The sequence below is a fragment of the Anomalospiza imberbis genome, chromosome 1, assembly GCF_031753505.1.
Source record: "Anomalospiza imberbis isolate Cuckoo-Finch-1a 21T00152 chromosome 1, ASM3175350v1, whole genome shotgun sequence".
Lineage (NCBI taxonomy): Eukaryota > Metazoa > Chordata > Aves > Passeriformes > Viduidae > Anomalospiza > Anomalospiza imberbis.
This window is the reverse complement of record NC_089681.1, coordinates 103,334,505-103,360,240: the sequence shown is the minus strand read 5'-3', so window position 1 is coordinate 103,360,240 and position 25,736 is coordinate 103,334,505. Positions and strand designations below refer to the sequence as shown.

Genomic DNA, 25,736 nt, shown 5'->3' with positions numbered 1-25,736 from the left:
ATATTTTAACCAGAATAGCAAGAAGCAATAAAACATCACCTGCTTAACAGTACCATAATTTTGCCTACCTCCACTCACTCCATCTGTACAAATGAAATGTTTTAGACAAAGCCACATCCCATGAACATGGCAGATGCAAATCTTCCCTCTGAGGACAAGGAGTGAGTGCATAAACCAACCATTTTCATATCAGCACTACTGGCATATCTCAATAAACCTATCTAATGCAACTATATCAAACACTGTAAGCCACCATTACATTTCACTGCACACTCTCCATCTGAAAAGGTTATTGTTGTTACAGTCTAGATGCTACTTCACTTAGCTCATCCTATGAGAGATGCTAGATGCAAAAGTGAAGATTATTACCAAAATAACCCCTCTGGTAGTCCTTGTAAGTTGCTCCTCTGATCTCATCCAAAAATAAGATTACCCAGAGGCTTTAATGAACTATATTTAATTGATGCCTGGTATTAACTGCACCTTCATAAGAGAGATAATATCTTTTCCCCAGACACATATCACTCATACCTTCACATAAATCTAGTGTTTGTTGAGTAGGCCCATTTATATCATCTTACAAAATGTCAGACAGATCAGTTTTTGCTCCAGTTTCTAATTTCCTGATATAACGGATAGGCACATCCACAGTTGCCAGGCAGCAGATCTCAGGCTGGAGCCTCCATGGCATTATTCTTCCCAATTTCCACATTAATTATTGACAGGTTAAAATATATTAATTAGTAATAGCCAGGAACAGCATCCTTCATTGTTAAACACTGGGATTACCTGGCATAGCAAAAGAAGGCAAATAATCTTCAGGGCAATATCTGAAGGATTGATTGAAGCAGAAATGTACAGAGGATATCCTCAGAGGCAGGAGCTCCCTTTTCCAGCAACAGGCATGTCCTTTCTCCTTTGCATCTGTATCACTAGCACAGGCTCAAGCCTTATGCTGTGTAGAAGGATCCACAGCCAGGAAAAATAACTGCGTGAACCCCTATGTCTGCATGGCCCTGAAGAATGGCCCACAAGACTGAGGAAGGGCCAAAGTTGGCAGGTTCAGCTTCTCTTGCAGAAATACCTTTAAAGCACCATCCAAACCTGGGCCAAAATATTAACAAAATTCCAGACAGACACAGTCCATTTGAGCTCAGTGTTTCTGAAGAGGAGCTAGACCTTGGGCTTGGTCATGCTGAGGACTACACGGTGTTTCTGCTTGCCTTAGTGCTGCTACCACTTTGTGCAAGAGACTGCAGGAATAAGTGTTCCTGGGGGAGGCTTAGCAACACAAGTGCATGCGAGGAAAAGGGAGACAGCCTGCCATGCTTGGTAGCAATGCCTGGATGGACCACATTCCTTACAGATGAGAAAACTGCAGTCCTTGGGGCCGATAATGAGATTTCCCCCAGGGTCCACAATCTCTGCTCTTTGTTTTAAAAAGTGCCTGGTCAAGCGCTGTGGTGTGGTTTTTGCTTTAAGTTTCTGTTTGCCCATTATTCTCTTCCCTAACTTCTTCCCTCCCAAGTTGTCAGTCCTCCCTATCCCTACCCCTTTTTCCAGAGTGTTCCTTGACTATCATGTAGTATTCGATACCCCATTTGTTTCTTTGTATTATCCCCCTCCCCTGCTCTCCCTGATAGGTTTATAGAATGTTAGTCCTGCCCTAGATTCCTCCCCTGCCATGCCCTCATTGGTTGGTTGCCCTATACCACTCCCCCTATAAAAACCTCTGCAGACCCCCTGGGCCTTGTCTTGGGGTCCCAGGTCGTGGACCTAATAAACCCATCCAGTTTTACCCCAAGTCCCGTGTCGTCATTATCTGTTCCTGCGTTGGACCAAGCGATAACTGGGAATAGCAGAGCTCACGAGGGGAAGGTCGCGCCCCTGCTGTTGCTGCCCAGCACGATATGACAGCGCACTGCGACAGATGGTAGCAGAGGATGGTTCCCTCCTTCGTCTTTTAAAACAAACAGGCAAATCTGTGGGGGCGCCCACCTCACTGAAGAAGAAGAAGGGAAAGGAACACCAAGGACAAAGATCAGCGAGCTCTGCCTTGGACTCTAAGAGGAGCTGAGCGGCAAATTTGAGGCTTCAGGACTCTCTCGTCCTTGCCAATGTGCTCTCCACCCCTGACTTTATTCTTGCCATCGGGCACCTTGAGGGGGCGGACTTACCCAAAGGACAGAGAGAGAAGGCTTGTCGGACGGCTCACACTAGGTTGAGCCAGGCCCCTGAGTAGTGAGGGGAGATCCCAGAATCTCTGCGGGGCAAGGTGTTCGCACTGGGACGAGCACACCAGTGACTGACAGTGGCCGCGCCCAAGGCCCTGGGGACGGGCCTTGAAGCACCCGGAACACCCAGGTCCCTGGAGGTGACAAGCTAAGAAAGAAAACGTCCCCAGCTAATTGCAATCCTACCACGGAAGCCGGCTCCCGAACTGGCTAAGGAGGACGACTCCGGGCCGGTGCTGCCTGATAAGAAGCTGATCTGAGGGGATTTCCACCGTCACTCCCTTGGATTGGCAAGGCGAGTGGCCAGAAACACACCTCCATCCGCGCTCCAAGTGTAAGTGAGCCAAAGCAGGGCATATCCCCGGTGGGTAGGTTTAGTCTCCAAGAGCTGGTGGCCAAGCTTGCAGAGATCACAGGTACCCTCCGCTTTCTCCAACATCAGGGCTCTTTCCCAAAAGGTTGGAACATTCTCTGAGGGTATCCTCCACTTATCAGGAGAGTGCTTGTTCTATTCTCTCTTACCCAAAGTTGGCTCTCCCCCAAAATTCTGGGGCATCCCATGAGGGCTGAGAGAGTAGAAAAAACAAGAATGGAACAGAAATTTTCCACCAAACGACGGCACGTTCATAACTATAGGGGAGAATTTAATATTAAAGAGGCCCCTGACATCCACACACACACCGTCGAGATCTTGCTGCGGCGGGCCCCTCCCTTGTAAATTCCCCTGTGGTTTCTGCGAAGCCCCCCGTACCCTCTGTCCCTCAGACTTCCCAAAACCCTTCCCTATCCTCCCCTGGAGATGCCGTTGGCCGCGCCATCCCAAGTGCCCTGCCAGACGCTGTTCAGGCCGTATGAGGGAACTGCAGTATACCTGGCCCCCCCCTTTCCAAGATGGTGATGGCCACACCGCTTGGAGCCCACTTTCCTGCCATAGCCCTTCTTTTCCAGCCCCAAACTTACTGCCAGCCCCACCACTTCCACAGAGGCCACTACTCGAATTGCGTGTAGGAGGCCAGTCCCCTTTGTCGGAAGACGGAGCTTGACCACCCCCTACTCCTTCTTCTGACTCTTCCTCTGGGGGGAGGATCACCTATGGGATCTCCTGTCAGAGGACCTCCCTTTTTGGGAGATCATTCCCCAGTCTGGGGGGACTCCTATGGAGGAAGGTGGAGCCAGAAATCCAGACCGGGAAGTTGCCGTTTTGTTCCCCCCCAGGATGGCGGCGCCCAGGTCAGTCACTTCACCGATACCCCATACTACTTGCAGCAGTCACCAATGCAATCATGGTTTTTCCTGTGAATAAAATAAAATTCAGATTCAATTGGCATACAGTTTTTGGAAGGTTCTTCCGAAAGGCTTTGATCCTTCGAGTCCTCTCCAAAAACCCTTCTGGATCATAGACTTGCAAGCTGCAGCAGTTGCAGTAAATAATCAAGTAAAAAAACCCAAAATGAAAATAAAAAGAAACAGTCAAAATAAAATTACTTCTTGAAATTGCAAAGGTGACTGCTCAAGTTCCCTATCCATTTCCCTAAGTATACCGTACCTGTTATTCCTTTTGATTTCTATTTTACTACCATTTAGTATTATAAGTAGAAATTAAATATTGATTTATTAATCAACTTCCCACATCTCAAAACAGGTTTTCTGTATTATGCAATTGTCCTTTATGTTCTAGACAATCTTGAAATAATTTATTTCTTGAGTTACCTATTATAGAATGAAGAGCCACCCAATCAAGTTAATGCCCACTATTTCCATGCAGCCGTCAGGTGAAAAATAAAATTAGTAAAATTATATCACCCTTCAGTGACCTGTCTTGCAAGATGATTTGCCCCCTGAAGTACTTTGTGTTCTCTTCAGTCACTCGTCAGGCCCCAGAAATCCCAATACCCCAAATTCCACTGTGCTTCATACCTCAGATCCACCTGCACTTCATGAGGACTTTGTGGATTTTATATTTTGTGAAGAAGATTTTTATTGTATACGTTATAGCAATGATGAGTTTATCCTTTTCCTGACAGTTTCTGAATATTTTCTGTTGTTTTAGTAAATTTTTACATGTTGCAGAAGTGTAGTATTCGTTATGTGAAATTTGCTGTATCTGATATATGAATGTGGTATTTCCATACACCCATACCCTTCATCAATTTGTTTAAACACCAGGGCTCTCCCCTCTCTTTATTTTAAAAGAAAAGGAGGAGCTGCTGTGGTGTGGTTTTTGCTTTAAGTTTCTGTTTGCCCATTATTCTCTTCCCTAACTTCTTCCCTCCCAAGTTGTCAATCCTCCCTATCCCTACCCCTTTTTCCAGAGTCTTCCTTGACTATCATGTAGTATTCGATACCCTATTTGTTTCTTTGTATTATCCCCCTCCCCTGCTCTCCCTGATAGGTTTATAGAATGTTAGTCCTGCCCTAGATTCCTCCCCTGCCATGCCCTCATTGGTTGGTTGCCCTATACCACTCCCCCTATAAAAACCTCTGCAGACCCCCTGGGCCTTGTCTTGGGGTCCCAGGTCGTGGACCTAATAAACCCATCCAGTTTTACCCCAAGTCCCGTGTCGTCATTATCTGTTCCTGCGTTGGACCAAGCGATAACTGGGAATAGCAGAGCTCACGAGGGGAAGGTCGCGCCCCTGCTGTCGCTGCCCAGCACAATACAGCGCACTACAACAGTCAAGCATACACAGTGCTGGGAGGTACGCAACCTGTACAATTGGAAAAAAAGCAGCAAAGCCAAAAAACATCTGGGCTAGCATCTGCTACTGATAATCACTTGAAAGGTAACCAGTCCCAAGAATTTTTCCCAATCAGAATGCAAAGAAAACATCTTATTTCTCATACTCCCTGCTGAATACAAAATGGGAGGGAAGCAAAAAATTCTCAAAATATTAATACTAAGATAATCGTTCATATTTAAACAATGAGCAAGATCACTGTGTTTCTCTGATGATACTACTTTAAAAAGTTGTCATCCAACTGTATGAACACTCATTTGCACACATACATAGATCAAAGGACTCTAGCCTACCCCAAAACCTTCTCCTAAGATGGTGTCATAACTCATTGCCAGGAAAATTGCTTAGACATCTTATACTTCCAACAGGTAAGATCAAAGGGAACCATGTATGAAAAACAGATTTCTCCATCTATCTGTTCACACAATCTGCCTCTATACCTTTAAGAAACAGAAAGCCCAATACACCAGTAAGCTCGACTTGTCACATGCACCAGCTAACCACCTGTTGCTGGGTGAAATCAGAAAAAATCTTCCTCTGATTCTGTACACATGAAATGGTGGAGACTGCCTTCCCAGTAAGGGTGCATCTGCTGATGCTTGCTTTGAGCATCCTCTGTCTAGTCCTTAACTATTCATGAGCCAGGGATTATTGATTTCCAGGCTTTAATGCAGGCTATGATTATTCATTGAGGTCTTAGTGGATAACTAGAGGAATGATTTGTCGCCGTTCAGCCATTTGAAAAATTGTTAGTGGCCAGCACAACCTTGCCTGGTTTGTTTTGCCAATGTGATTTAAGACTGAGGGTGTGCCTCTGTAGGTTGCAGCCTAGGCATATGATTTCCTACCTGACCCCTGGAATTAAAACTATTCTTCTATAGTACTGAAGGTCTTCCATCCCCATTCATTCAGCAGGAGTTTGAGAACGCTGAGCATTGGAGTGATATTCCTGGTGCATTCCGTGAAAGTGATCCTGAAAGCACAAAGACGGACACAAATGAGGCACTAAGGGATCAAATGCCTTGTCTGTCTCTGTCTTTCTCTATTTTGAGAGAAAATACTCTTTTTCATCTGTTGCCTTTTTCATTTCATTTCAAAGAGCACACATTTTTTCCACATTAAAGTGTCTTCATCTGCAGCCAAATAAAAACATTTTGATATTCAAGGCTTTTTTAGATTCATATCCTTGAAGTCTGTAGAGCCCCATTAAAAGCTGTGAGGTATCCTCCTCATTAAATGTGGCTCTACAGATGAGCATAGGTTGTAATAGGTTCTTTTCAGTAAAACTGCTACCATACAAGCATCATATTAAGGTAGAAAACAAATTAAAACCCTCTTAGTCAGAAGCTTATCTAGGCTTGAATTAACAGCCTGCACATCCAACTTCCCGTTTGCTGTGTGCACCCTTGCTGCAAATGTTCAACACCTCATGCTGCTCCTGTAATTGTGTTGAAAAAGGCCATCAGATTCAGAGCACTGTTTCTCATATTTCTGAATTACATTTATAGACTAAGGCACTCCAGGGTACGGCGTACGCTTATCTTTCTGCACTTTAAAACATGGCAGGGGTACTGCAGTCCTGGACTAAAGATGCATTAGCAGAGTCATGTGGTGACAAATTGCATAACACCTGCTTTTACCAGGTTTAGCTCCAGTCTGCTATTAGTCCCTTGCTTTTGTGAACAATGTGTTTTCCCGTGAAAGAACAATATAAAACTCGGTCAAGGCAGAGCTGTAAATAAATACCAGTACATTCAGCTGAAAAAGCTTTAGAGAGCGTTCCTGTCAGCAACCAGGAAGGCCAAAAAGCCCGAGAGCACAAAGTTTACACACAGGAGACTGGTGACACATCACGCCATTGCCTATGTCACTTCATACACCACCACAGGACAGAGGTTTGGGTCTAGCCCAAGGATAAGGTTGCTCATCTACAAAGGTTAAACCTCATCCATTTGGCTCACAGTCCACATAGCCAAACTAGGCTGAAGGAGAAGTGGCATTCTGTGGGGCCAAGCACCATTGCACTACTACTCTGAAGGCAGCAGCCGCCATGTAACCCTGCTTGCACAGGGTATTCTGGAGCACTCAGCTTGGCTGCTCTTGTTGGAGCACAGTGCAAAGGCATTGTCCTGGGGTCATGGAATGTGGAGGGTGTTGCAGGAACCAGCCCATAGTATGATCCCAATCACCCTTTGATCTCAGCACTGCACTACAAGAAAGGGAAGCTCCTTATCAGCAATGTGGGTCCACAGAAAAGACTGGGACAGCCCCTTTCAGCCACAACTGGCAAGAAACAGAGAAAAGACAGGCTAATTCCCATTTTTTATGGTAACACTGATGGAAAATTGTACCAAAATTTATGTCTTTCACTGCTCTGTCCTGCAGTAGATTAAAGCAGAAAAAAGAGCTTGGGCTGTGAGGAGAGAGTGAAACCCAGACTTGTGGGACATGGAGAAGTATTCCCCAGCTGAGGATTGAAACTCAGGAAAAACAGTCTCAGGGCTGATGGGAAATATACTGAATAAACCAGTAGTGTGCATCAAAATTATTTTATATTATTGTTATTATTATTATAACATCCCGGAAAAAAATGGGAATCTGGAAGAGCAAGGGAAAAATATTTAAACAGCAAGAGGAAAGGTAGGATGATAAGAAAGGCTGAATACAAAATACTCCTTGCTGAAGCAGGCATTTAGTCCCAGCACCAGAAAGGCACATCTGGTGGTTGCCTAGGACTCCCAGAAATTTCCTTGTGGGTTTTTTTGGAACTTGTAACATAAAAAAAGACACCAAAATAAACATATCTGCTTTTGTTCAGCACAGAATTCCAACTATATTTTCACTTCACAAATGTGACACCAGGTATATGTAGGTATACAGTTTTCATGCTTCTGAGTAATGGAAAAAAGGTTGTATTACAAGCCAGTGTGGCCCACATGCTAACAGGAGGCTGGGGCAGCTGAGTTTAGGAACATAGAGAAAGCAATGCAATCACTATTTTATGAGACTTATATGCAACACAAATACCCCAATGTTACTTAAGAAACTACTCTGCAACCATCTGCAAATCTTAATTAACTTCATGATTCCTGCTGCACTGCTCAGCCTTGCTGCTGTTTCCTTGACATGGCCAGTGAGGTGGGGTCTCCTCCAGAGTTGATGCTGGGTCTGACAGATGAGACATAGGACAATCTCATGGAAGGCAAAAGTCTATGCCTGGCTCATATGCCACTTCATTTATGGTGATAAAATAACCAAGCACAACATCTTCCCTTTTCACCAGCTATAAAACATTGGTAGTTACAAACCTCCTGTAATTACCAGAAGGGCTGGAAGGCACAGTCCAAGTCTGCAAAGCATCTTGTGATTTTCCACAGAGGAAGTTATCAGTAGATATACAGGTCTGAAAAGGGATCTGCCTCCCTGCTCTGCCCTGCCTAAGGAGCTCTCCTGCACAGAACACTTGTGGAAGTGCATTGCTGCTTTCAGTAAGGTTGTTAGGCAAGGAGGGAGAAAAAACTTTCTGTTCAAAGAAATTACCTGGAACCCAGAGAACTGTCTTTTAGCTTTAAGACTGCTGCAGATTTCTTACTGGCTTTGACTTAGCTGTTTAATCTTCCTGCACTTTCAGTTATCCCGTTAGGAGAATCAGGAGATAACCCTTTTAACTCACATGGGGGCTGTAGGAGCATTCAAGATGCTGAAGAGCTCTGATACTAAGATGATTTAGGCTATAAAAGCACATAAGTATATTAGGAATTCTGTAGCTGGCTGATTCCTATTTCATAACACCCACTAAAACTGGCATATGGAGTTCTTAATCCATAGATAAATTCATTTTAATCCCCAAATCTAATCAATGGCACTGGTTTGCTTCAAGAACAATGTACACACACAGAAATCTTGCTATCCCAAACCATCTGGATATTACTGGGTTAAGAGTAGCCAGAAAAAAATAAGAAAAGAAATAAAAACAATGGAGAAATAAAACCATTTAATTATAATCATTCATAATTCATCAATGTTTCAGCTGGTGTGTTTAAACTTTTCACAAGTAGATCCTTGCATAAATTCCCACATGCAAAATGTCATTCATGCTAATTTAGTTTTTGCAATTCAGAGGCCAGTTCAGGGACACGGTACTTCAAAAGTCTAGAGTTAGTTTCAAGCTGAACTATGAACAGAAGAAATATCTTGAATAAACTAATCATGGGGTCTTTCTTTTTACTGTAGGAGATCACATCTTAACAAAAGCAGCAAGTATACTGAGGATTGCATACCATAGAGCAAAGAGTGTATAAATTGCCTTGACAAGTGTATAACTAGTAAAAACACCACAATGTAAAGAAACCACATCATGTTAGATATGAAGTGTCCTCTCATAGATCAAACTTCAGACTGAATACAGAGAACTTAGTGGAATGAGTATCGCTCTCGTAGTATGACTAATGCAATCATCTCATTCATGTGACCTGACAAGAGCTTTCTGTATGCGAGATTTAAGGTGAGAATTTAATAACATCATTGAGCTAGAGCTAATGTCATCTGGAACTTTAAATCTCTCAGATGGAAAGTTATCAGCAGATAAAAACCTTTTGTTGAGTTCAGTTAGTGATTCAGAGAGGTAAATTTGCTGAAATGTCAAGACTGAAATGAAAGGTAGTGTTAACATTCATTCTTTTGCAATAAAGAATGAATTTAGGAGCTCAGGAGGGCTGGTGTGTAGAGTCCTAGACAAAACCAAGCACAGCCTGGGCAGAAGCTATTTCAAACTTACTCTTCTGCCTCCATGTTCCATTTTAAAACTTATCAGAAGACAAAACCAAAACAAAGAAAAAAAAAATCTATTTTTCAACCAGCTGTCTTTTAGCTAGATAATTAGCTAATGTCCTTCTAGCTGTCTGAGGCACTGATGCAGAAAAATATCCATGTGGCAATGGTAGAAAACAATAAATACTTCATGTGGCAGCCTAAATAAGCCTTAAACTTTGAAAAATGAGAGAACTTGACTTTTATTTCCTAGCATATTTCTGTTGTAAATGATCGTGACTTCTAGCCTTCCTGCAACCTGAATTTGATGGCAAACCTTCATCAGATTATAAAAAGAAAGAAAACAGGTTTTTAAAGGGATAAAAAGACGTCACTGTGTTTTAAAAATTAGCAAGGGATTTTTTGAATGAGTGGATGAGTATTGCCAGGAGTTATTTAAGTTTATCTATATGGCCAGTAGAAGGAGCAGACAAAGGAAAAAGAGCCCATAGAAGAGTTAATGATAGGGGGCATGGCTTGGATGACAACACAAAATAAAATTACCAGTTTTCTTTTATAGGTGACTTTACAAGTGAAATAAATCCAGGGCCTTCATCAAACTTGACATGACAAAAGCATTTGATGAAATGTCATGTGGGAAAATATTTATTAAACAGGAAAAGGCAGAGATTAGTGGAAGAAATATAGTGATACACACTTTAAATGGAAGTTCTTGAGCAAAATGAAGTTGACCACGGCTGTAGCTGAAAAATCAGTGCAAACCATTCACATCTCATATCTTCATATAACAACTTCAGTTAAAAACAGGACTGAGCTACAACATTTGCTCAGGGATGTCATTGGTAAAGATGAGCATTAGCATATTGTGTGGGAAGTACCTGAGACATTCAAGAACAGGAGTAGTGGAAATGGCATCAAATTGCCTAGTACAAAAGTGGCATCAGCTTGCACTTACAGACTAGAAACAAGAAGCTTTTCTCTGAGCTGAGAACTCATTAGTCAGTGATGACAGACAGGGAAAAAGGCCTGAGGGTTATTCATGGAAGACAGGATGACTGGGCCATGATGGACAGTGTAAATACACCCCTTGTTGTTATCAGGTAAAATATGTTTCTGGTACAAACAGGGAAGTATTAGTGCCATTATAGAGCTCATAGGTGTCACAGAGGTACCAACTGGAGTACACTTCCAGGCAGTCTTATTTAAACAGAAAAAAAAAATTGAATCACAAGCAGATAATCAGGATAATTAAGGAAATTAAAAGCTTTATCTTCCAAAAGGATGCGAACAGAAGTAAAACAAAGATTTCAGGAGCTATGAATGCTGTCCACAAGCATAACAGAGAACACCTTCTAGGAAAGGTAAAGCTCTAAAGGACAATACATGCACTGAAAATCATTAATTTGTCATGATCACAGCTTAAGACAGAGGTCAGAAGAGAAGATAAGTAGTAAAACAAATTCAAAAAGGAACAAAACCTCCTAGTTTTAGGGTGCAATGTGCATGCTCTTCCTGGCATGGTTATATGACCTGAGCACTTGCAAAACAGATTTGCCTCAGCCCAGGTGTACTCTTCCAGTTCCATACCTCTATGCATATGCATTGCTCTTAAAAATATAATATTTCCCTCCCATTCCCCCTTTTGCATTTCCAGTGCAATTATCAGTAGTTGGACTCAATTGGAAATCTGTGGATGTTTAAGAGTACAAAAAGGATATTCTTTTCCTTCGTATGCACCTTTTTCAGCCCTTCTTTCTGAACTAGCTGAATTATCAATACTGCTATGAATACCCGAAGTAATCTAATAAAGTCTTGGTATAAATTAAACAGGTGAGATTGAGACTTTAATCCTGCTAAAAAAATATGCTTGTTACCAGAAAATAAAACACCATAGCATGAATGGATGTACTTTGGCTCTAAAAAATAAAGACATAAACAAACAGACAAAAAAAGATTGATACAAATTATTCAATTTGAGATAGTCAATATATCATCTGATTATAGCAATTCTACAAAGATTTATCTTACATAATCTTCTGTGATATCACATGTACTAAATCTTCTAATGTATGAGTATTAATTTAAGCAGATAATGGCTGAGAAACTGTTTATGAGTAGCTGGGAAGATGTTGTGAGAAGAGTTTGACATTTTTAAAACCTCTAAATGAAGGGGGGTTCAGTCTTATATTATTATTGCTTGCTATGATCCTGTAGCATTCTTTACCCAACAATACCACCACTTTTTTCAGTCTAACAGCCAGAAAAGCCTTTGGTATTATGGATCACCCTGGGAGTAAATTGCTTTCATTTTCTTTTACATATCAGAAGCAAGAAATAATTTCTCAATTTTTTGGCACCAAGAATACTCTTACTTATAGGAGTGGCAGTGAGAGCTGGTTATACCCTGGATGGATACTATTAACATCAGGACTGAACAAAACTTAGACCTTTTTTCTCAAGAAGGATACTTGCATTGGCCATAAGCCCATTCATTCTCAAACAAGTAATTCCCCTTTGCTGGCTGTGTTTTGAGTGCAATAACTAACACAATAGAAAAAAACACACATTAAGCAAAATCTTAAACCACACAGAGCTCAGATTTCAAAAGACAGCAGAGGAAGAGAAAATGTGAGACAAGGCAGAGATTTTTCACCAGAAGAAACCATGCTAAATCTGGCAGAGACACACCATCATGGAATTTGAGTGGGAGGGGCTTCCCATCCAAAACTGTTCCTTCCCACAAACAGCGTGCAACCAGTTTGCGGGAAGGGGCAGTTTTGGATGGGAAATCTTGTTGATTTGAAAAATCAACAAGATCACTACAGGCTCCCTAGACCCTATCCTGGAAAAGTGAGGACTTAAAATAGCCAAGAAGCATATTCAAAGAACTCTAATGTCTCTTCAGAACTACTTCCTCCATCTTGTCCAGTTTTGATTCCTCTTTGGTCTAAATGTGGCTGAATCTTAACCCTTGGTTAATGATGATTCTGTTCAATTAAGGTTAAAGGTTATTTTTTATGCAGAAGTCACTCCAGAACATCATAGAATAGTTTTGATTGGAAGCACTTTTATAGGTAACCCAGTCAACCAGAACATCATCAGGAACAGGATATAAGGCCAAAGATATGTCTAACTTACAGTCTCAGCAAAATGTAGTAAGAATTTATGAAATTATGTGAGAGGATGGTATTTAAGGGACCTCATGAAATTTTTCCTTCAGTTTTTATCCTCTGCAGGTGTACTCAACCAACAATGCAAACTGTGTGTTACCTTTTTGTTTTCATCAGATTGAATCTCCCACTTAAATGCAGAAGGGCAGATTCCTGAACTTCAGGTAGGCCCTAGCATCCCAGGTAAGCAGAGATTTGTACTAGACCATGTCTCCTTGTAGAAGTAACACTTAATCACCTGTTTTTAAACCTAGACCTGCTGATCAGACGACCATGCCATCAACCACAGCTACAGTCATGGGGACTCAGCTTCTGACATGGTTTCAAGGGTGGCTTGTCCACTCTAGAAGAAACAGTGGAAAGCCCCACTGGCTTATTCTTTTGATAAAGAATAAAGGCCATCTACTACTGGATTCCTGGAGTAGTAATAGTGGCTTTGCTGAGAGACAATTGACCTGAAACTCTTCTTCTACCCCACCAAAAATATGAAACCAAAACCAACCCTTCCATTACAGTACATTCAGTTTATGCCCCAAACTGGGGCTCATATGGAGTGGTACTCTGTTCATCCTAAAATGATCTCTGCCTTTTCCCAGCCTCCCTGTTCTTCTGCTCCTACATTTTGCTTCAGTTGGACAGGAGCCACCCAAGAGGTACAGAACAAAGCAGGGAATCACAGAGAAATAAACCCCACTTGTCAGCTTAATATTTTGCTGATATATTTGACAATGCATTCAATTTTTTAAAATGCACTCTCTAATGCAGCTTCCCAGCAGCTGGCCTTTCTTTTGATTTGCCAACCTATTGAGAAGGCAGATATTAAAATCATTAACCACCTTTCTCTGGAACTATACTGAACCCTTAATTAATTCAATTTTTAATAGCTGCTTAACATCCCAACAGGAGTGATTTCATAGGCTAGCTTCCAAATTTCTCCACTGACTACTGAATCAACTAATAAGAGTTTGTGATTTCAGTCATGTATGCAAAGAAACTATAAATGAGTCCTTATTTCACAAATGCAATCCCATAATATATTGGGTACTTTTGTTCTGATCCAGCAAAGCTTAGATGAATGTCCTTCATTTCAAGGAGACATCGCTCAATTTAGTAATGCTCTCTAGAAAGGGGGGGTAATTAATGTACTTAAAGTTATGTATATTGTTAAGCTCTTTCCCACAACAGGTGCTGTGCTCAGGTGCATTTGGACAGGATCCAGATACTTGGAGCTACTAGACTGGAAGTGTATCAGACAGTTAAAAACCTCAGTTTCGTGTGAATCATAGCAGAAATTCCTCATTGGGGTTCAAAGCCTGTATAACCATTGCAGCTATTTAATGATCTTATCAAAAGAATCCATATTTTAAGTATTCTTTTCTCATTTCTGAGATACCCAGAATGGGAAATTGGACTCCTCTTATTTCTTATTTCCAGTGATCTTTTCAGATAATCTTTACACAGAATTTTGTAAGCTCTTCTAATTGGACCTGAAGGATTTCAAGCCATGCAATGTGTTGCTCTGTTGCTGGAGTAGATGTAGAAATTACTATCCAGGCTTAAATGTTATGTGGCTATTGCTGACTTAAACAGGAATGGTGGTTTTAGTGGGATCTTGAGCCAGAAATCTAATTTTCTATCTGCCTTTATAACACAGCAAAATGAGCAGTCATGAGGTAAACGTATGACAGGTTAGAAATTAGACATTTTAAAGGCTATAAAGCTTTTTTTAAATGTTCCCAGAGGACTGGCATAAACTTACCTAGTGCCTCTGCTTCTGTAATTGTGATATACTGGGAGAATTCACAGTGTTCAGTGGTTTGTTCAGTGAGCTCCTACAGCTTGGTAGTAATCTTGGCTGACATAAAAACCAGGAGGGTTATCACAGAATCTGCAAATCTGAAACAGAGTTTCAGATTAGTTTTTACTTGTTACATTTTTCATGAACTTTTTTTTGTAGTCTTGTTTAAGTTTTTATGTTGTTCCTTTTTAGTGGTAATTCTTCATTTAAGACTGTTCATTTTCAAATTAATTGGTCAAAAAGTAGAGTTTGAAAGAGAGGCTAGACAATTTTATTCCTGATCTATGGGTAAAATAAGAGTAATCCAAAGTAGTATCCATGTGCTCAACATATGGCATCCATGTGAATGTAGTCAGGTGAAGAAATAAATTGCTGAAGGTCACAGTTATTGATGGACAGTCTGCTGAAATACAAGACAATGGATGGAAATGAGCATGGCCAGGTCATACTCAGCGCTTGCACTCAGGTTTGGTTTTGCACCACAGAATGAAAAGATCCAAAGGAAAGAATGAGCCCATGCGAAAAAATTAAGCAGATGGTAAATACCTGTACCAGGCAGTGAGAGAAGCATTCTGATCATCACAGCTTTAAATCAGCTTTCAGGCAGGTCCTGTATCCATAACTTGTGCCCTGAATGACACGTATAATTGTTGCTGACAATATAAAATTTATTCTAGATTTATACCGAGGTTACTGAGAGCAGAGGCCAATCTTTTAATATTAAATGGGTCCCCTGAGAGACATTGCCTGGTAGCAGAGAGTGAGAATTTACGTCACATAAGCTGCAATGACACTGAGATCAGAAAGTGTCCTGTCGGCATTCTGAAAGAAAAGCAGGCACCGAAGTATTCAAATTTCAATTTAGTGTCTAATGCATCTGGCCCTGGAGAAAAAGTTTGGGTCTGAGCATCAAGGAAACTGTATTTTGCCTTTCTGACCCAGGTTTTGCCCCACCATCACTACTCAGTAAAAACATCTGTATCAACACAGGTCTCACATCTGACCACCTTTTACAAGGAGCTGTGATGAAAATCATAGCTAAGCAGTCATACACAATTTCACAGATGCTGCAAGCTTCTTGGAAGAAAACTTGGAAACATTTCTCAGCCATGTATCTTTATAGAGGGTGCAAAATGTGGAACTGACTTGGTAAACTCTTTGAGTTCAAGCAAGGATGGAAATGGGCAAAAAGAATTAGCTGGGTCCTTACAAGTAGTAGCAGCCATCTCCTGTTTTATTTCAGCACAGATCTTGGCTCTAATGTACCCCTCTGCAGCAGCCCAAAGGAGACATAAAGCCACATAGGCTGGCAAGCTGGAGATTCTCCTTGCGTAGGGAATTCGTGCACTGCAAAGTCAGAAACACCAACTCCGTATTGTTCTCCCTCCCTGTGGAAGTCATATAGGCAAATGTCAGCAGCAGCCCACAACCACAGATCACCAGCTGCTGGAGCAGCTGCTTGGAGCCAGTGTTGACCTGGAAAATATTAGAATAATCTTAAGGCTCCTTTGAATCATTCCAAGAGCTAAACCAGCTGCTTTATACTGCACACTTGCCCCTCTCGGACCTACTGCCAGGATTTCCTTTTCCACAACTGAATCCTTTCTCACATAGAAAGAAAGCTGTGGGTACAGATTATCTTCTCCAGAAGACAAAGCTAAAAGGCTGCTGAATATGTCCAATCCTGGATTTGAGGGGGAGCAAGAGGAAAGATTATCCAGGTGCTGCTACCAGCATATTTTCTTGTTTCACGGTAGGTCTTTAGTAAATGACTGACAGTACTTCATGCAATTTAACCAATTCCTGCCCTTATTTAATGCCACAGGTACCCAAATCCTCTACTTCTGCCAATCAGACTTCAAGTGTGCCTTCCAAAGTTTGTCTCAGAGTAAAATTCATTATTTTTACCACACAGATACAAAAATCCATCCAGCAGAGCTCTCGTGATCAGCAGGAGGGGAACAAGATATTTCCTGGAATAAAGCTCTTCATTAAAAAGCTTTCCTTAACAGGGGAGCATAGTATGGTTGCTACAGCATGTAATTAGAAGTCAAAGTACTATAGCTTAAATAAAAAAGCTGTGTGACTGAGTTATTAACTTCCTTAGCTATTAATTTGCAATATATACCAGCTCATTGCCATAATAGGGATGTTGAGAGGTTTAATCAGTGAATATACCTGAAACACTATAAAATGTTGAAAAGCTGAATACTTGGCTTTATGGAGGTGACCATTTTAGTAAATACTGATGTAACTGAAATAGGACTGGTAAATTTTGAGCTAAAAGAATAAAATGAACCTGTGGTGGGACTTTAACACTTTCGTCTCTCCATAGTTGTGAGAAGTTTACTTGGAGCACAAGAGTAAAGTGCACTCTGTTACTCTGTTTCCAAACAATTCTGTTATTTGAATTATTCTTTTTAATAGCCTTTAACATATATCTGCATATCACAAGACAAAATTTATGAGCACTTGGGCCCAGGATTCTTTCCCTATAGCAGAGAAAAGAATTTTCATCTTCTACTGAAAACCTTCCCTAATTTGTCAAAAGAATTAAAGGAGGGAAAAAAAAGTCCTCAGAAAAAGGATGAAAGTTACAGCAGCAAAAAAAAAAAAACACATTCACTAGAACTAAGTCTTTCACTTGGTAACACATTATAACCATTGGAAGCAACACATACTTCTATTCTCCTTTGTAAAAGCCAAGTTTCATTTAATGAGTCATTTAAGGAAAACTGTGTGCAGTTTTGGGCACCACGTTATAAAAATAGACACTAAGCTATTAGAGGGCACCCAGAGAAGGGCCATGATGATGGAGAAGGGCCTTGAGGGGAAGTCATATGAGGACCAGCTGAGGTCACTTGGTCTGTTCAGCCTGGAGAAGAGGAGACTGAGGGGAGATCTTGTAGCAGACTACAATTGCCTTGTGAGGGGAAGTGAAGGTGCGGGTACCAATCTCCTCATTCTCATCACCAGTGACAGGACCTGAGGGAATGGGATGAAGCTGAGTCAAGGGAGATTTAGGTTGTACATCAGGAAAAGGTTCTTCCCCTGGAGAGCGGTTGGGCACTGGAACAGGCTTCCCCAGGAAAGTGGTCGCAGCACCAGCCTGACAGAGTTCAAGAAGCATTTGGACAATGCTCTCAGGCACATGGTGTCACTCGTGGGCAGGACCAGGAGTTATACTCGATGATCCTTGAGGGTCCCTTCCAATATGCTCTGATTGTATGATAAAGTCAATATGAAGAACAGAATCTCATAATGGTTGAGGAGTGAAGGAACCTCTGAAGATCATCTAGTCCAATCCTCCTTTTCAATCAAGATGAGCTACAGCAGGATGCCCAGGACCATGTCTAGTCTGGTTTTGAATACTTCTAGGGATGGAGACTCCACAACCTCTCTGAGCAACCTGTGCCAGTGGTCACAGAGAAAAAGTTATGCATAGATGAAATCTCTTGTAACTCAACCTGTTCCCATTATCTCTTGTCCTGTCATAAGGTACTATTGAGATAGTCTGGCTCTCCTTTATTACCCCCTCAGGTATTAATACACACACTAAAGAGATCCCACTAAATCTTGTCTTCCAAGACTGAACAACCCCAACTCTCCCAGTTTCTTCATGTATAAAGGATGCCCCAACTCCTTAATCATCTCTATGGTCTTTCACTGACCTTATTCTGACCATGTCTCTCTTGCACCAGCGAGCCCAGGAGTGGATCCTTCTCCAGGTGTGGGCTCACCAGTGCTGAACAGAGAAAGAAAAGTTTACATTAATCAAATCCTCACTAAGTATATTTAAGCAAGCACATCATCTTTCCATATTCTCTGCACCATGACCTGATGGCACCTGGGCGCACAGAACTGCCATGACCACACACCTTCGTTGCTACATCCACACAAGTCCCATGAAAACGCTGCACCATCAGAGCATTGGAAGGAACAGCCCAGCAGGAGTGGAGGCTGCAAAAGGAGGAAGAACAGAGGCAGCAAACTGCAGCCACATGTAAAATAGTTTCTTAAACACTCCTCTCTTGCTTTCATTTTCAGGAGTCAGCAAACACAGTGGTTTGGAAAAATCCCCAGAAGTGGGCAATTTTGTCTCAGATCTATCACAAAATAATGTAAACTAGAAGCCGTATTTTTCTTATAACCACAATACACAGCTGGAAGAATTTAGTAAAGAGATTCATATGTCTGTTATAGGGCACCAGCTTGATAGTGCATTTTAATCATTGTTGTGAAGATATAGTGAGATTAATCATGAATTGCTGAAGTAGGAACTCAACTGACACTACAGCCCTCTGTACCACTTGCTACACAAACACATATAGACTGGCCTCAAAGAACTTGCAAATTAAACAAAGCAAAGGGAAAGTGTATTACACAGTTTGGAAAGATTAACTGTTTCCATCCAAACAGTTCAACAAAGACTCGAACTTTCCAGAGTGCCTGAACTATCTCTGCATCCAGACCCAAAAAAATCTATACCTCGTGAAACTCTCTTCAAGACTTGGCCAGAGCTCTGGAGCACCAAGATGCTGCAGAATACTACAAGACAAATAAAAAAGTATCCAAGACTCAATCCTGAGCAGAATTATCCTCTAATTATCATATAATGCCAAACTCAAGTGTAAAAAAATATATTTTCCCCCTGACATCACAAATTACCTTGACACCTAACTTTGCTTCTAGAATTTTTCCAGAACTGTACTTATCTCTGTCATTCCCCTGCTTGCCTTTGTCTTTTGCCATGATGTTATTCAGGTCTTCCTTGATGTTTAAAACAGATTCTAGTAAGAGAGATAATATTTTTTGAAAAATAAAAAAAACAATCTTTAAGCAGAGGGAACTATGCATTAGGTGTTCATGACTACAGGAGCAGTGCAAAACACTATAGGTTACAAAGAGCAAAAAATCATCTTTTCATCACAACTATGAGGAACCAGGATTCCATTTTGGATGGAATTCCTGAAATCACCAAGCAAAATCAGGACAAATAAACAATGCCAGGAACTTGGAGACAAGGTAAAAAATTGAAATTATTCATAGTAATTTATAGAGAACACCACCAGGTTACAACTCACTAAAACCACAGGAAGCAAAGCATGACATAAAACAGACAAGTTTACATAGAAAACATATAGGAAAGGCTGCATCTTGTGGTCATAACATAGTTGGGTTAGCTGTGAAAAATCCACTTCTATTTTGTGGCTTTGCATGGCATTGTGTATGCCCTTCAGGGCAAAAATTGATGTAAGGACTGGAAAATCATTTGGCCCATGGATGGACTTAATGGGATCTAAGTTGTATCACATGGAAGCACATTTAGCATGCTTGGAAAGGAGTAGACACTTGAGGGCTTTATAGCATGTTTATACAGGCTCAGACACTAAGACAAAGGTCATCTTGTATTTAGGAGTGTACAACTTCTTGAGACCAAATATCCTTCACTAATCAGTAAATAAATAGCAGGGAACAATGAAGTCCTAACTTTGAAAGGCCTGAAGTGGGGAGAGTAAGGGAAAAGGGACCGAGCAGGTTAGAATAAAATTTTCGCCTTACAGAAATACCAGCAGTTTCAAAAGCGACTGGCATGGACTAGAGAAAATGGCCTGCAAATAAATCAGAAAATCCTTGATTTCAAAATCTCTGTAACTGACAAATCAGAATTAAGATCATCTTATTGCACTGACATGTTTATAAAAATAATTGAGCTACTGTCAGTATCGAAACAAATATCTGTATCTGTATATCAAGCAGATGTCAGGTATTGTAGAGGTGTACACACACACTTGCAACTTTAAACAAAAAAAAATTGCTAAAATTGGAGACAATCTGTTGCCCAAATTGCTACATACACATAAATCTTGGTTAGAGGGAAAAGTGCTGATTTAATCTTTTTTTTTCCCACAAACAGAACCTGTTTTCTGAGTACAAATAAACTGAAATAAAAGAATCAGTAGCATCTTTAGACAGAACTAGGCCCATGTCTGGGTGCTATTATTTGTCCTTTTTGTCCTAATACTTATTTGCAAACATAAAAAGAGTGTTGAATAAAATATTGTGTTTGTATTGCAGCTAGGAATAGTAATAGTATCCTTTTCTGAGACTAGATAATTTCTCACTTCTGGAAATATTAACTATTTTTCCACAAAAAAAAAAAGTATTTGTCGAAAGAGCCCACCACTGACATTTATTTAACCACTCCATAGAATCAATGACTTATTATTGTTGTTATAGTCACAGCCTCAACAAAGATGCAGATGTAAATGGAGTATGTTAAACCAAAAATAAGCTTCCTCAATAAAGAATCCATGCGCAAAACAGTACAGAAATTACACCTTTACTATAACAACATCAGACTTCTGAAAGACATCCACACAGATCTTTCAGAGGTAGATTGTTAAGAGGGACCTTTATTAATGCATGTCAAGAAAACACATGCCCTGAAGACTTGTTCAAGAAGATGCATTCCTTTATGTTTGTATGACCAACAACTGCAGAGTTTGACCCTGAAGCTAATGTTCAAGCCACTTGCTTCCACCACATCAGCTGATATAAACCTGCACCACATACATGTGCAAAATTAGCAGCCAGTGACAATGCACCATGGACTTTGCAACCAAAAGGGGCATCACATCTTCCCTGGTGAGAATCATGAGGCAATATGTGATCTAACAGGATATCTTCCCCTTTTTTCCATCACACAGACCAGTTTTTCCATTTTGTAATCAATTATCTGTCATGCCATACGTCATTCAAACTATTGGTTTAGCCAAGAAGTTAAAGGGACTCCAAGCAGTAGACCATCATGCCCACATCTTATTTCTTGTGTTCATTTAAGAGCCACTCGTCTCGGAAAAAACATCAGTTGAACTAGAAGAAACACAAAGAAACATAATAAAGGTGTGACTTTTGGCGCAGCTTCCAAACAAGGAACTACTAACACATTGCAATTCCTCAATTTGAAAAAACAGAGATCATGAAGATAGAGATTAAGAGGCATTGGAAAAATTGCAAAAGGCATAAATACAACAGGAAAAAAATTACTCTTTTTTTTCCCCCAGTACAAGAACTAGTAGGTATCAAAGTTTTCAGAATTTACCTTCAATACAAAGAATGCATATTTCAGCTGTAGAATCTCTTAACGTGTGGAATGCTAAAAAATGCACATCTGTAAAAAACTGCTCAGCAAAAAATTAGTGGAGGGATAAATAAATTATTAAATAAATCCATCAAAGGCTCTTAAACATCAAGACAAGCTGAAGACCTCAAACCACTAGAGGCTGGAAGAGTTTACCAGCAAGGAGGACTAAGTACTTGCTGTGTACTTCCATGGTTGGCCTATCCTGTATGTCTGCCCAGCGCAAGATACTGTGCCACATGGTCCAATCAGTCATGATAATGATCAGTTAAACCTCTTTCAAAAAGAAGCCATGAGAGGAAAGCAGAGATTTCTTGCAGATTCAAGGGTCTGCAAGGAGAGCATTTAACTACCTGCCTAGTTCTAAACTCATTCTTAAATTTAGAACGACTAAGGCCCAAGCATAAATCCTTTCTTAAACTGGGGTGGTTTCTGGGATTGGAGGTCTTGTTATTACTGTTTATATCAATGTTTTTGCACAGTTGTCTTCACTCTCTGTTATCATTTTCCCAGGTTTAAAAAAAGCAAAATGTGCACAGTGTTGCACATTCATTAAGTGCAGACTTCCGTGACTTAATTACTTCAAAGCTTTGTTGCCAAAGCTGATTATAGCTCCTCTGTACTGCAGGGAAGTTTGTCAACCAAGGATTCTTATCATCTACAAGGAACAAAATAGCTTTATCCACAGTTTCTAATATGCACTAATAATGCAATATGTATTTATTTTGCTCTGACACTCAAATTGAGCAGATAAAAAAACCTCCCAAAACATTTTCTTTAAAAAATAAATTATTTATAACTGTCAGTGAGTTTCAGGTATACTTTAATTTTAAAAGTTCACTGAATATGCTCCATTCAAAAGATATAGAGTGAGAAAAAATAAAGACCTAAAGGAATTTGTGTGTTCAGTGGTGCTAATGACTAAGACTCTGGTCATGTTTTCTACATTTAATAACACATCCTATAGCCTTTTGGACTAATCAAATGAAAGTAGGGGATTTATGTTCCAGTGTGGTGTAAGAAGAGGGCTTAGAAGACTCCCAAAGTAATTTCGTTTGACATTCAAAGCTATTTGATTGCAGTTTCTGAACATTTCTACCACATTTGTATTCAGCATGGGGTAATCTGAATTTCGTCATGTTTTTGAGTCTGACTAATACATGGCATTGGTCTCTTTTTTTTCCTGTTCTGCAGTGCTGATTGCTTTCATACCACTAAGGCAAAAACATTGTGAGTACATTCAAAATTGCTAACATTAGAAAAATCCCAGCATCACCAGCATATTGGGGGTTATTGAGTAGTATTTAGGGGTCTGAAATTGAAGGAGAAAAAAAGAATTATTGTATATTAATGGTAAGCAATTTTCTGCCACTGCAAATTTTACGAGGACAGTGCAAAAGCTGCTTCTAATATACTTTCAGAGGACAAAATGCTGATGCAAAAACATTTGGGAGATTGTATTATTCTAACGATTTTAGTTTTTACTAATATGATATGGCATGAGTGACATAACAGCAACTTTAACCCTCTCTATGTTCATCTTGCTCTTCAACCTTACTTTTCAATAATCTTACAGGTACTGTACACAAGGTGCATTCTGCTTTATTATTTGGCTGCAGAGAATACAAGCATCTTCAGCAATTTCTCATGGCTAAAGGACTGGACACTTTTACAGCATGGCCACAAGGTCAGACATCCAGCTGTTGCCTGAACTTCTGACGCAACAAATCCAAGAGGCTGTACAAATATTCAAAAATGCTGAACCCACTGAACCATGAAGCATGTCGGATTTCCAACCATTGCTCCAATTTTGACAGGATAGGGACATTTTGGCTTTCTAGAAAAAGAAATTTGTAGTTAAGTGAATGCTCCAGTTCATATCAGCTATTGTCACACAGGATTTCTTTCCTGCCTTTGTTCTAGGGCTACCCTAAAAGTTGTTACAGCAATAAAAGCTGTTTTGTTCAAAATCTATACAGATATCTCATGAAAAAATGCTCTCACCTTCTCACCGCAACTGCTTGACCTTCTTTTGATGGCAACTGAACAAGGACCTCTGTGAGAGCAGGGCATAGCGCTGGATTTGTCCTTGGTTGGGTAACACAGTTCTTGCAAATGAACCCAGCCAACCATGACTTGCTTTGAAAACACAACAAAAACCTCAAGGAAGAAGTCTTCGTCATTCTACTGATAGGGAAGAAGATAAGTGAAAGCTTAAAAAAAAAAAAAAAAAGAGTATAAGTGCTGGATACTGCCTATTCATTGGTACAGTCTTTTTAATGCTGCTGGTCATTCAGTCGGATGGGGGAGTGAATCACAGAATGGAATGCCATGTTGGAAAGAACCTCAAGGATCATCTGATCCAGCCCACTGGCAGAAGCACAGTGGAACTAGTATGGCCTGCTAAACCCAGCTCTCAGCTATCAAAGACTTCAGGAAGCTGAAGTGCCTGGTGATAGACTGTTCTGGAGGCCTCAGAACAAACATGTTCATATAGGTCTCATTTGTTTCTGTGCTGCCTCTCCCTCATCTTCCATCTAAAATTCAGCAGCACTTGGGTTCCCGAGCATGGTTTCTGGCAAGATTCCTGCATCAGCCAGAGAAGGGATCCTCTCTGCAGGCTGCTACACCCAGAACCTGCAGGAGCATCAACAAGGGCTTCTTCATGAGGGACAAAAAGGGAGCCAGGAAAAGCCTGCTCTTCACTGTTTTATTAACTAGCCCCTCAGAAAAGAGAGGTACAGACCTCTGAGCTGGCAGTCAGTTAGAGAGAAGGTCATAAAACCTCAATTTTATATGCGGACTTTGAGGATTTGGGAAGGCCAGGCCAGTCCGTCTCACGTTACAGAATCACTAGCTCAGGATGCTCTGTTAGGCAAGCAAGCAAACAAAATAGCTTTTAATAAATGGGGTAGGTCAACACTTTAGTTACCACTCCTGTACCTGACTATTGTCCTGAACCAAAAGCAATTAAAACAGGGATTATACTTTGACAGCTGCATTTGTGGTGATATGTATGCATAGCAGAATTCTGCCATGCTTTGAGAAGCTGATCTATTGTTTAGCATCTTGTTATAATTAGAACCAAATGATTTACAATGAATTATTTATTTGATTAATTTCATCCTTTTTTCTTTACTATCAATTAATTGTCCACAGACAGAATGTTGAATTCTTCAATTCATTTTTAGTTTAAATAATATATTTGATGATTAACTCCAGGTCTGTAAGTTATTCATCATTTGCTAATAATCAAAATTAAGAATTTGTCCAGTGGCACGCTATTTTCTGAGGCTCAGAGGACATATGGACTCTTTCCTTCTCCCTTTTTGGAGCAATATGCATGGTACAACATTATGCACATTTCTTAAATTTTATTATTACATATACAGTCTTAGCTTTTCTTATTGTTAAAAATTTAATCAAAAAAAAAAAAAAAAAACTTCTGATGCTAAGCTTTATTTTTTAACCCTAATGTGATTTTGAAGGAAAATGAAATAGAAAATCAGAACAGGATGAAAATTGCTTCCAGAGATTTAGAAAATAAATTCTGGAACTTGAGAAAAATTATTATAACAGGCTACAGAATGATTTTGAGAAGTCCAGTGGTGGACACTTCTATGCAATTCTTCAAGCCAGATATTTTCGGTGTTTTTTTTCCTAACCATCATCTAGTCCCATCTTTTAGTTGGCACAATAGGAAATTTCCAAGTGGCTTCTGAAAACAAAGACAAAAGCAGTTACAAACCCAGAAATTCAACTTGGTCATGGAGAATGCATGATGTTACAACATACATCACCGCATGGTAAAAATACCTCCTCTGTCTCATCTCATCCAACCAAAATCACCACATCACAAAAATCTGGATCCTAACATTTATC

The 25,736-nt window shown here is 40.3% G+C and overlaps 1 long non-coding RNA gene across 1 annotated transcript in view; it reads right to left on the bottom strand.

Annotated features, from left to right (window-relative positions):
- Positions 1-5,849: 5,849 nt before the first annotated feature.
- LOC137481480 (uncharacterized) overlaps positions 5,850-25,736 on the bottom strand; it is a 103,656-nt gene continuing 83,769 nt past the window's right edge. Inside the window, exon 4 of the long non-coding RNA XR_011003508.1 lies at positions 5,850-5,945. This is a non-coding gene — a long non-coding RNA (uncharacterized lncRNA). The remainder of the gene's footprint in view (positions 5,946-25,736) is intronic.